The sequence below is a fragment of the Sebastes umbrosus genome, chromosome 6 (genome assembly GCF_015220745.1).
Source record: "Sebastes umbrosus isolate fSebUmb1 chromosome 6, fSebUmb1.pri, whole genome shotgun sequence".
Classification (NCBI taxonomy): Eukaryota; Metazoa; Chordata; class Actinopteri; order Perciformes; family Sebastidae; genus Sebastes; species Sebastes umbrosus.
Window position 1 is genome coordinate 14,155,791 of NC_051274.1, and position 13,628 is coordinate 14,169,418.

General features: G+C 40.0%; 1 long non-coding RNA gene across 1 annotated transcript; it reads right to left on the reverse strand.

Annotated features, from left to right (window-relative positions):
• Positions 1–8,575: 8,575 nt before the first annotated feature.
• LOC119490207 lies at positions 8,576–12,310 on the reverse strand. The gene is made up of 3 exons (XR_005207359.1): positions 11,636–12,310; positions 11,240–11,242; positions 8,576–8,588 (listed from the first exon to the last, which is right to left on the reverse strand). It is a non-coding gene; the product is annotated as an uncharacterized LOC119490207 (long non-coding RNA).
• Positions 12,311–13,628: the final 1,318 nt, after the last annotated feature.

Consider the following 13,628-nt stretch of genomic DNA (forward strand, 5'->3'; position numbering starts at 1 on the left):
TTTTAATTCACTCAACCCAGATTTTGAAAAATGGCAGCTCGCAAAACTGCACCGTACACTACGTACACTATGCCGGACACACTACGTACACTACGCCGTACAATTGACAAAGTGCAGTTTGGTTGCCGTTGAAATGATGCAGCGAGTGTCTCGTTGAAGATGATGTCACGGCAGTTTCACAAGCCGTCACAACGGCGATCAGCTGTACACTAATACAGCATAGACAAAAGGAATGGTACCAAAAGTGAGTCGAGCAGAGCCGTACCATGCAGTGGAAACATGGCTAAAGTAATTGCGGTTGGAGTTTATTAAAATCACGCAGGTTGCAATTTCTAATAGCATGTAGTGGATAATGTGACTATAGTTTTATATCTAATAGAAAGATATGAGAGTGGTATCAATCGTCTCGTCCAACTCTCAGCAAGAAAGCGAATGAAAATGTCAAACTACCTTTAATCATAATTATCTCAACCGAAAACATCTCAATCACCCCTATAGACTTGCATCTTTAAACCAGACACCCAGATTATCAACCGGAGTTACTCTTGCTCTCTGTACACACAGGTATAGAAAGCTAAGAACGATTACACACATACAGCAGATGAATGGGAAACAGGATTCGCTCCTGTATTTACAACACTTTGATGCATTATCACAGTGGGATGCTGGCCATTGCTTTCACAGCCTCTGCCCCTCGGGAATTATTCCAGGAGGAACTCGGGGTGACTGCTGGCGCTGTGGGTCATCCATCTTCTGGAAAAATGAAAGTTTTTCCTGGACCTTCCACTTGTTTCATTATTTCCCACTGTCCACCTGGCTATATTCAGCTGTGTTTAAAAGAACTGTTTGTCTGTTCATTCAAACGCGCTGCATCTCCCATTCATGAGATAAAAATATAAATGCTTGATTTTTTGTCATCTGCTTTTAAACTTAAAAATAAATTTGCCACAGCCATCTGACCAATGATCTGCCGACATCAACAGTGTTGACAGGAATAGAGAGCCTCTGTTTCAATAGCCTCTTGCACAGTTTATTTATGCATTCAAGAGGTTCCTTTGATCATTTTTTTCTGATATGATACTAGGTAGCTACCATTGAACCTGTGAGTGACACTTGATCATCTTGTCATTTCAACCAAGATAAAACAGTGATTATTTTTGGTAGCCTTCAACAATGACAGCTCCCACGAGTCTCTCAAAACCCTGGTTGCATTTTTGGGACTTTGTGATTCGGTCACACTGCATTATGCAGACCTTAGGGGGAAAGTCAAAACGTTATTTTGTGCCTGTTATCCAGAGGCAGACTGCATCTTCAAATGCATTGTCCTGATCCCACAGATGTCCACTTACTGCTGGGCTCGGAGAGATAAAATGGTTACCCGTGGCAAAACCAATGTTTGAATCCAATATTTTCAGACTGTGTTGTTCTGCTCTTTTCAAGAACATGCATTAAGTCCATTGCACAGGCCGTGGCAGTCTGTGGAAATATAGGATTTAAACGTTGGTTTTGCCCCAGAGCAAATATTCTATCTTTCTGGGCTGACAGTAGAAATCTGTGGGGTCAGGAAAATACCTCTGAGGATAGAACCTGCCGCTGTATAACTGTTAAAAAAAAAAATACGGTTTGACTTTTCCCATAAGTTGTGCTCTTGTACAGTATGTGACAGAATCACAGAGTGACGTATGGAGTATGGCGCTGAGATCACAAATCAAAACCCCAAACCAAACTATAAATTTCAGCTTTCTAGAAAGACTTGTGAAAGAAACCCACTGTGCAAAAAATACAGTAGCAAAAGCAAGTGGAGCAGAAGCTAACCTGGAAGTGGGGTGACACTTTGGCTCTAAATGAAACACATGCTAATGTTATTTGCATGGCAACTAGAGTCAACTTGCATAGTTGCTACAGTACTTGTCATACTAGCAGATGTCGCCCCCATTCATTACCATGCAGACTGTGGATTTAACTCAATTATAAACTTTAACGAGGAGAGACAACCATGTTCGGCTGTAATGAGAAGGAGGACAATGGACTGTAAATCCAGGTGTACTTATATTAGTGATCAATGGTAAATGAATAGGCATGTGTATTCACTGTTTCCCTGCTGGGTGTCTGCCACTGCACATGTTGTCTGTTGGCTCCATCTGTGCTGTGGATCATGCAGAATAAACACAGATGCCAAATTACAGCACACACTGTCCATCATCCATTGTACTGAAAATACAACAGTTGTCCAAGGCTGCAGTGACTGCTAAACATGGCTAACCTGACCCGCCAGATGGTTTGTTACACAGAACCATCTGAGATGCCGTCATTGGAAAGTGTTTGGAAAAAGGAAAGGCACGTTCAAAAAAATACATGGCAAGTGATGCGATGAACCATCTGTCAATCAAACTCTTGCCGAAGCCAGTCGGGAGAAGAGCAAACACCTTTTCCATCGAGAAAAGCCTTTAGTGCCGTTCTTTGCTCATCTTTCAATGAAGAAATACCCTCCAGTTCTGATATACAGTAACTGATGCTATTGCAGCTACGATAACCTCTTCAGGAGGACTTTAAAAGAATGAAAATAACAAACTAATGAGTACGCTGCAGCAGCATTTTTAGGTTAAACTTTTCATTTTACTGAATAATTCACCCCTCTGGTGTAAACTTGTGTGAATCTCTAGCATAAACTAATATTCATCAGTTTTTATAGATTTTTTGCACATGCTTGAGTATTGATTTCAGATAGTACTCACAATTTCTCTCTCCGTCTCTCACTCACTAAAGGCCCTTTCAGCCACAACGCGACAGCGGCACCATCCCAACAATCCCATTATTTCCAATGGCTTGCGTCGCTCCACGCCGGCTTTTCACTGAGTCGAGCAAAGCCCCACTTCGGGCGCTGCAGGCTGTGATGTGCACTGAACCCATGCAGCGGCAAGCAAACATGAGCTCAAACTCCACGGTGACGCGAGCATAGACTGCTCTCTTCCGCCGGTAAACAATTGGTGTAGCTCTATTGTCGTTCGGGTGGAAACAGTAGAGCTTATAGATGCTGTACAGTGCAAGAAACAGGTTCAAATAACAGAAAAAAAAAAGTATGATAATTTGCGATAAATCGGGAGAATTGTTACCCCAGGAGGAAACCGGGAGGGGGCAATAAAAAACGGGAGTCTCCCAGGAAAATTGGGAGGGTTGGCATGTATGGTCGCCATTGTTGTTTAGGACGAACAGTCGCCTCTCCGTGTCATCTCAAACACCTAAACCATTCCCGTAGCTGCCAGTAGCTCCTTACAGGACGCTGACTGGTCTGTTCACTGACTTGCCAGATGCAAACGCACTACTTGAAGCCTGACAAGATGGATTTTTGTTTTTCGTTACATCTCGAGAATCCAGCTGCCGTTCAATGTAAACACATGGCTGCACGAATACATGAAGATGCTGTTTAGGTTGCGTTTTATTTGCTTCAGGCTATCGCAATTCAAACTCGCCTTTGAAATAATGTTTCCTGTCCAACATGGGATTGCTAAATGAGCATAATATGTGCAAGATGGCAGCGAGAAGCATCTCATTTTCTGTCAGTCTGCGGAGTGGCTCCCTGGGCTGCCGCTGTAGGCTCTGATGTCTCACATCAAGCTGCAGAACAGTGAGAAATAAGACACAAGTGATGGTGATGTGCCCTGACTTCTTTTTATGATGCACCAGGGACATCCTGGGAATTGAGGCTCCCATGGGTTTGTTCTGAAGACACATTTCATTCAAAACACTCAGACAGTCTAGTCATGCTCCATTCTCCGCACTTGGAAGTCGCTGCTCTGTTTCCATGAATATCAAGGTGCAACTTAAAGCAACAGGATATGATGATAAGGTGTTAAGAGTGAAATAACTCCTATCGAGACAAAATCCCTACACACTGGTAATAATCTGCTTGAGAGAAGATCAATGCTGAAGATGCTTTTTTATTAGGAGCGTATGAAATTAACTGCGTGGCTGTTTCGAACAATAGATCTGCACAAGAAACTGCAAGGTATGCACATACAGTGTACACACAGCATTTAACAAGATAAAAGTCATTAACTCCTCTTTCTAGTTGTTTTCTGTGGCATCAAGCAATCGCCACGATTACCCAGTCTAATCACATCCTGTAACCGAGAACTGTCTCCACTGCCCCTGCAGGATTCTGAGATTTTAAAGTCAAGGTAATGCCGACCAAACTGGATTCTAATTAAAGTTGACATCAGGTGCCTCATGCTCCTTCCCTTCCCCCCTCCTCCTCGGGCTTTCATCTAAATGATTCATGCAGAGAACACCAGGCCTTTCATGCCGTTAGGTCCTCGCTAAGGAATAACAACTTGATCACACAAAGCAAACATAGACAGATTTACAATGACACCGGCACAGTGTCTGTTGCACCGACTTATATCAAGTTATGTCAGGCCAATGCCGAGGCACTCAGCTGACATGTTGTGTTTTTGCAGGGACGTTTTTACAGATATTCATGCTGACAAATATGAGAGAGGAAATTTAATCAGAGGGCTAAAAATGGGTTTCTAATAGAATCACACTGCGCCGTGAAGACAAAATACAACAAAATGTTAAGTTTCCCGGTGTGGTAATTTGAATAGGGCGAGACCTGCTGTGAACCTGACGTGATTGTTTGGAAATGAACGTGACAAGTGTGTGTCGGCCATATGTTGCGGGCTGGAACGCTGGCATTGTGGAAAAGGATCAGTTTAAGCAACTCAGGTGTCGCTCTGGGTAAGAGCATCAGCTAAACGGAAACAGAAAATTGAATCCTTCTCCGAAATTGCAGACGACACAGGTAGGCTAAATAATTGCCGAATACAAAAATGAATACTTGGAGGCTTTTTTCCTTCTTCTTTTCATAAGTGCGAAGAGGATTTATCTCTGCGAGAAAGACTCCCTTGAATTAAAGATGAGCTACCCTGCATTTTGTCGGGCTATTGTGAACAACACAGCATATAGTACACAATAACTACAGGTATGCAAAAATAGGTTTGGTATAATAGTTGAGCTTTGTGGAGAAGCTGAACAGACTTACCGTGACATAGAAGTGCCTCAAGGCTGAGTAAGTGGGCTGTGTGCTCTTGTTATTGGTATATTGGAATTGCTGGCTGAAAATTTTGTCTCTGAAAAAAATAAAAATGAGTTGCGCTGCAAATGAATATTAACAACTTTAACGAGGCCAGTAGATTGGGTTTCTAAAGTCTCAGCCTTGGAAATAAAAAGGTTTGTCCTTTTATTTTACATGGCTATATTTGTTTAAAAAGACCAACACATTGCGACCAATGTTGCGACCTTCATCAGGGTACTGAGACCCAGATGAAGACCTATGTTGGTCGCAACGCGTTGATTATTTTAAACAATTATTGCCATGTAAAATAAAGGCATTTTAATTTTGTTCAAACACTACAGTGTGCTTTGGATTATTTTTGAGAGAGATTTATATTTTGTACTTTTTTGAGAGCATATTCCACCCATGCAATGAACCTTTCACAAGATTGAAGGAGGACAATACACCTGGTGGATCCAAAGAGCACCTGTATTTGATTACCACAAAGACCCAGCAGCGCTTCTTCTCCATTGTCTTCATAAAAAGGTTTGTGGCTTACAAGGGACTGAAATGTCTTCTAAGATCCACCTATTCACAATATCTATCCTTAAAACATTTTATCAGATGAGGATACTATTGTGTTTATCACCAAGAAACTGTCTATCTGAGATTTTAAATAGTTTGTAAGTTTCATGGCAGATAATGACATAATGTGAGCGTCATCTTCTGAGGCGAAGGACGTGAAATGAGCAGCGACCGACTCATGTCCAATCCTTCACCCCGACCGTGGTGTCTTGCTGTAGGTTATTTTCTTCCTCGCCACTCTGGCCTCACCCTTACACTTGACTTTAATGGAGACTGACGGTAAATCACAATTACCCATACAAGACACTTTAAAAATAGTTTAGGAAATTAGGCTGCCCTAATCCGAAGGGTGAACACATGAACACATGGCCCTCGCCAAACGGCGTTCTGTAAGGGGCGGACGCGTCATATGAAAGTTGAAAGTTCAGTGGACACTCATTTACATGGAGGACGGAACCTGACAAAATCAAAAATAAATGACTAAATAAATAAATGTGTCATTAAATGTAGCAAAAATATTAAAAATAAATGTAGACATTAATTAATTGATAAAATGTGACAAATTTATATTTTTTGTTTTAATTTGCTTATTTATTCATTTATCTTTTTATTAATTCTCTTATTTATTTACTCTTCTGTTTAATTTCCCCTTCCATTTATAAGGAAGTCCCTAAGTTAGCTAAACTTTAAGCATGCCTTAAGGACATAAAAACCTGGATGACCACCAGGATTTTTCAACTACGCAACATTGAAAATAAATCAGGCACATCCTGTCTCAAAACAATGCAGAAAAACTAGTCCATACATGTGTTACTTCTAGGCTGGATTATTGCAAAAACCTTATTATCAGGCTGCCCCAACAAGTCCCTTAAGGGTGCAGTGTGTAGGATTTGGCAACATCTAGTGGTGTGGTTGCAGATTGCAACAAACCGAGTACCCCTCCGCTCACTCTTCCCTTTCCAAGACTGCGGTAACATGAGTGGCAAAATGCAAAACCGTGGTAACGCCGTTTGCCTCACTCAGAGGCCATCCTTACCATAATAACGCTACTTAACAGAAATCAGACGGTGGCTGGCAGTACCACAATTTTGCACTCTGCGGCTCACGTTATCGCAGTTTCGGAGAACTACGGTAGCCTTCAGGTAACGTAAAAACATGTTTGGGCTGTCCGTTCTGGGCTTCCATAGCAACATGGCGGACTCCGTGAAAATGACCCGCTCTCTATGTAGATATGAAGGGCTCATTCTAAGCTAACGAAAACACAACTTTTCTTAGTTTCAGGTGAGTATACACTAATGAAAACATAGCTATGAATATATTTTCATTTCTGCTCCACACTGGACCTTTAAAACTCTCCAGCTGATCCAGATTGCTGCCGCAAATGTACGGACAAGAACTACAAAAAGAGATCATATTTTTCCCATATTGGCTCTCTGCGCCGGGTCCCTGTAAATTCCAGAATATAATTTAAATGGTAAATGGACTGCTTTCCTAGTCTACTGACCACTCAAAGCATTTTACAACACATGCCAACATTCACACGCACATCTATACACTGATGGCAGACGCTAGAGGTTCTTGCTCAAGGACTCTTCGACACTCTCTGAAGGAGTCTCATATGGAGAGATGTTGCTAACAGAAATATTCAACTGTGAATATGAATAGAAAGAAAGAAATACAGCACTATTTCTATTGAAAGAGTGCGGAAAGAGTCCTAGAATATTATACTGAAGTAAAAATACTTGTGTAAAAATGTACTCAGGGTAAAGAAACATGATGATATATGAAAATACTGTAAAATAAAAGAACAGCTTTAGGCTGCAAGATAAATTTCAATAAATGTCAAGTACACACAAGTGGAACAACATCAGCAACAAGAGCATTTATGTCCTAACCAACAATAAGTTCCATTATTTTCTAAGATATACTGCACTTTGCAGCCTGTGCATTCAGCCGATTATCAATTATAACGTTCCTCAGTGCAGCAGCCTTTCTAGAATTAACCAGAAATTAGCACAAAACTCAGACGATTAAACAAAAATGACAGGCAATAAATAAAAGGAGCATTGGACACCATGGAGGGCAAGCATTATTAAGCTACATAAATTAGCCTGACACTTCTTATAATCAACAACAGAATAAAACATCACCAAGGCAGACACAACACAGAGATGGATCAACAATATAAACTCCATGGCAACTGCATCACAGAAAAGGAGAGACATAGACAAAGTTACTAGGCAACGCTCTCATCTGTAGCCAGCAGTGAGTAACAACAGCTCAGTTTGTTATTGTACTCACCTGTCTGAACAGCACATTGTGAGTCTTGTGTAGTCCTCCATCTGCTCCAGCTTCAACTTCTCTGCTCCTTCATCCTTGAAGATAACCAGTCCATGAAACCTCTCTGTCCCAGTATATAAACCAGTCTACTCAGCTTCTCTGTCCCGCTGTGCTCCTCAAAGTTTTCAAACATTTTGAGCTGAATGAGGCTCTAAAGGTCACATCAGGAATTATCAGTCACAAACAGAAGAAAGTCCTCACATGCCTCACTGGAGTTAGAAATCACCTGGAGGATAGCATTTAAGCATGGTGCATGCTGGGTATTGCTACCTGTTGGTGACTCAAATGATCATGGGTGCGTTTGACTTGAGTCACTTAGCATTCTTGGCGGGTGGTGTTTAAAGGAAAGGTAGAAATGGAGCAAATATGATTTAAAAAAGTTGTTTTTATAAAACGGTCACTATATCCTGACAGTAGTGCATGAGACAGATAATCTGGAAAAAAACATGTGCCTAGTAGAACCTCCAGAAAATCCATTGCGTTGTACTTACTTTCAGGCAGCGACTTTAGTTTGCTGGTTCTAAAACCACATTGCAAAAACCTTGATCTTCAAAAGCTGTTCAGTTTCATCTCCTGCCATTACATTTTTATTAAACAGAATTAAAATGACCTCTTTTCTCATAATATCACCAGTTTGATGAAAAAAATGGAATGATTTACACATAAACCAGTTAAATGAAACCTTATTATCACTTGGGTGAGGAGAGAAATGATAAAATGAGATCCATTACATTTTCTTTTACCCTGTTGCAGAAATAAACGAAAAACATTTCAAACAATAAATGTCAAAAAGCTTCACATATAGAAAGATTCTCCGTGCAGTTGTATCTCCAGGCTCCCTGTACGGGTGCATAACACTGTCTGTTTCATTAGCGTAACATGCAGCCATGAGGCGTGAATGCATATGAATACATCGCACGCGGCTGATAACATTAATATCGTCCAGTTAATGTTTGTTCGTTAAAGTGTAATTGTTCAGCTCTCTATTTTAATTAAGCACAAAACTGTAATCTCTGCTCCAGATAGTATGTATGTATAATGCCAAAGCGAATAGATGAAACCCCTGAGCTGTGACCAAACTACTTTCAATCTATTGCTCTGAGTCTCCTATATAGTTGCCTGCAGTAAAAGAAGGCTAATTTAGTACACACACACATACACATTATACACAAAGCGAGAGAGACAAGGAGATTTGTGTTTACATTTTTTATTACAAGTGTCAACTCCATATGAGGAAAAAGTTGTTAACGGGGAATAGAACAGTGTTTCCATTATGTTTTTCATGTGCCCCAGGACAGTTGATTTTCTATTAGTGAACATGAACTACTGTCCCCAACAGAGGGTCACAAGAGAGGGGAGGTTTCTCTGCCTTATATCACCTGCAAACTGATATCAAAGAAGCTGCCAGAAACGTGTTATTTGTGGGCGGTTTGAAGTACGAGACTCAAATCCCAATAATTGCTCAGACCTTTGTAAATAACAACTCGAAATTGAGGTGATTTCTGTCTCATATTGTGGATGAAATGGATAAAATTGTGAACTTACTTAATCTTCTGTTCATCTGCTGTTGCCTCATCTGTAAAGCATTTTCCAGCTGAGATTGAGGATCCCATAACTCCTACCTTAATTACCTTATTTTGGCTGCTTTCATTTAGAAATCAGGATGTGATTTTTTGTTTTTAAAGCCACGCATTATGACAGGCGCTCAGAGGGTTTCTACTCAATTTCTCCAGACTAACGGAGATAAAGCTCTTTTGACTGGCTTTAAGGTTATTTTAAAGATAAAAGGTAATCAAGCAGCACGGAAAGATTCCTTAAACTTTTGTAAGAACCCGCGCGAGTGCGTATGAATCACAGAGTTTATCGAAGACACATCTGAAAGTCACCTAATGAATGTCACACCGGCTCCTTTGAAAACAAATCAGAAAAAGAACGTTGTGAGCGCTTCTGGTATTTTAGGGATATAGGCACAAATTTGAAGATGCGTGCTGTCAGCGTCGACATAAAGCCCACTGGGGCATAGAGGATTTTTACCTTATTTCAAACTTCTATTCCAAAAAGTTTTTGAGAATTTGAAAAACAAAATCTGTTATGAACAAATATGGCCATAAAGGTTATAAACAATATGCAAACATGACAGTAGCTACAATATATACTGTGTACAGTATACAGGAATCAAAAAAAAAATCTCAATATGTGAAAAAGTAAACACAGAAGTGAGTGTAAGGATGGTAATAATATGGAAGTCACACATCAACTTATTCTGCTCAATTCCCCGTGGATTCATCTCTTCTGCAGCTTCTGTCGAGTCGGTGAGAAAATGTAGCTCCGTGAGTTCCTGATCTTTCCAAAGCTTTCTTGTCCAGATCTACTCAGATTTGAAGAACAGTGAGGGGAATCTGGGGACCTTTAACTTCAATGAGCTTTGCATTTCTGTACAATGTGAATACATAAATACGAGATGGGAAATGGTTCAATGAGCAGGAATATGGGATAAGACTACTGTTGGACTCCTAGAGAAGCCCGACCAGCTCTTGAGTTTAACTTGCAGTAGTAATATATGAAATCTAACTCCTCTGTGTAAACCTCATTTTCAAGCCTGAGATGTTAAATCAGTCACTGAAAAGCATCTTTAACAATATAGCAATCTCATCCCACTTGCATGAAGACGTTACGAATACTTGATTGTATTTATTGGTTTATTCCCAGAGTTACATCATTAACAAGATTCTGTCTGCATTCAAGAGAAGCTTCAGTTGCCAAAACTGAACAAAATCAAACATGACAAATTATGAAAAACAACAAACGATTATTCTCATTATTGCTTAATCTGCCGGTCCTCGATTAAAGAGGACCTATACAGTATAATGCTTATTTTCAGGTTCATACTTGTATTTTGGGTTTCTACTACAACATGTTTACAGGCTTTAATGTTCAAAAAAGCGCTTTATTTTTCTCATACCGGCTGTGCTGAAGCACCTCTTTTCACCCTTTGTCTGAAACGCTCTGTTTGAGCTCCCGAAAAGCCCAGTCTGCTCTGATTGGTCAGCTGGCCCACTCTGTTGTGACTGGTCACCTGAACCAAACTCTTCGGACCCCGCTCCAGCTCCGCTCTAACTAGCGTTGTTTGAGGGCATGCCAAACTAGTCGTTATGTAAATGTGTTACTTGGTGACATCATCATATTACGGAACAAAATGCAGGACTTCAAGTGAGGCGTTTCAAGCAGTTCAGGAGCAGTGTTTCTGCGGGGGAGAGTAACTCCCTTTGGTGTGGACTTTGGGCTTTGTAACTTTGCAGAACTTTTACATACATAAAAAACTATATAGCATAATTAATATAGGATTAATTGCTAAGTCAATTTCCGATTTCCTTAAGAATTACCTCCTAGAGCAGCCTTTCCCAAAGACTGGGTCAGGACCCACAGGTGGGTCACAGGAGATTTTATTAGTGTCGCCAAATAAATTTGCAGAATTTCTTCCATAGTCTTTAATTCAACATTATGTCTGCAGTACACCTTTGAGCCACATGAGGGAGCCTGAATGTTCGAATGATTCTGATAATTGTAGCCTACTTATAACATTGAATCTAATATGAAAGGCTAGCATACATTCTGTTTGTTTTACTGCTGAGAGAGAAAAAACGAAAGCCTGTTAACTCCAAAATGCATTTATTTTATTTATCAAACGTATCTCTTCAACATGGCTGGTTTACCGATTCAAGATAATATAAGGTGATGCAGAAATGGTGGTGAAAATGGTCAGGAACGTTCATTTAATTTGATTTATAGACTATTGTAGGTGGCAATGGTTTGTCATTTTTTAAAATTTGGTCCCTAGAAAAAACATTTGGGAAACACTGACCCAGAAATATTGAATTAACAACCACATAAGACAAAGAAAAGCAGCAAATCATAATCGAGATGCTGGAACCATGTGACATTTGGCATTGAAAAACGATTTACACAGTTAAAAGGTGGAGTTATATGTTGAGTAATTCATCTGGTATTATATTCTGAAATAATACTGAATAACTGCGGTTTAAGCATAGGTCATTGTAGCACTCCTTGAAATCTTAACCAGGGAACAATACAATACAACAGCTGTGCCTTTGTCAAGCTTATATTGTGCCACAGAGATGTTGATTCAAATCTAAGGTCGCTCTGATGCCATACTGCAGTTTGTGGAATGGTTGGAGTGGATTGCATTATATTGTAAAGAGTTTCTGTTATTGCATCCACCATTTGTATAGTATTACATTTTACAGTCAGCACTTAAATTAAATCAACCCGGTGTCACGGGATGACGTATAAAGAGCATGACAATACACGGACATTCCGCGTGTCATAGATGCATTTTAGCCTTTTTACGTGTTATTTGTGCGCCACTTTTCTCGAACAAAACTACAGTAACGTTAGGTTAAGGCAACAAAACCACTCAGTTAGGTTTAGTAAAAACGTCATGGTTGGGCTTAAAATAAGTATGTTATCTAAGTAAAATACGTACGGAAACAACGTAACATAAGCACGGAAAACCACTAAAAAATCATCACAAAAAAATAAATCACTAAAAAACATGTGACAAACGTCACTAACGTAACTAACAAATCAAAACACCAGTCTCCTGATGAAAAGTTCTAGGCTATATTTACGTGGGTGCCTTTACATACAGACTACATAGCGTACAAATGACACACCAAAAGCGAGAAAGGCGTCCGTATGGCACGTTAAAAGCCTTGCGCATTATCGTGGCATTCATACGCCTTTTCGTGCGGACGGGCTGAATTAAATACACTCTTTTGTAAACAATATGTTGATCCACCATCTTCCTGACTGACCTTGTCAGATCGTGTTTATAATACTGTTGTCGGCTGCATCACAAGCTTCTGATGGGTTTATAAAAGCAGCTACGATATGACACAGTTATGTTGGAGACACCCATGAACAGAATTTGTTATGTGATAAGCTTCACCAAAGGCATATTAATCTATCATCTACAACTGGATGATTTAAAGGAGGGGTTTTCCAGAAATATCTGACATATTCAATATCATTATCTTAAAATTACAGGATTTTGATGACATTCGCAGCACTGTAAACATTAGATAGCAATCAGAAATTGAATGTTTACAAAGCAAAGCCATGCACAAAGTGCCTCGGACTGCATGACAGCTCAGTGAAGAATCTTGTCACCGCCGAGACAACCATAATGCATAATTGCATTAAGTAAATGTTGAGCAAACTGCTTAGAATTCAGCCGCTTTCAACTGGCACAGCATGTGGCATTCATACAAGTCTGCTGCCTCAGATGGGATGATTTAGCAGTCGCCGTGTAAGTGTTATTATAAAATGCCTCTTCATTGCTAAGGTAAAATGCAAAAATGTCTGACTGAACTCGAGAGATAAAAGAGAGGCAATCGGGGCGGGTCCAGAAGGAATATTATTCATATGAAGAGGACAACTGATGAAACGGTAATAACGGTAAATATTCTGTTCTGTTAGTGGCTACAATTTGCTTCAAGGCAGAGAATCTCCAATATTTCCAATTATTACTATAAGCAGAGTTCCCTCCACATGAGTACTCAGTTTAGAGAGACAAACAAAAGCATGGTGTAAATACTCTCAGCAGTGAAGAAGCTCCTCTCCTCTTCTC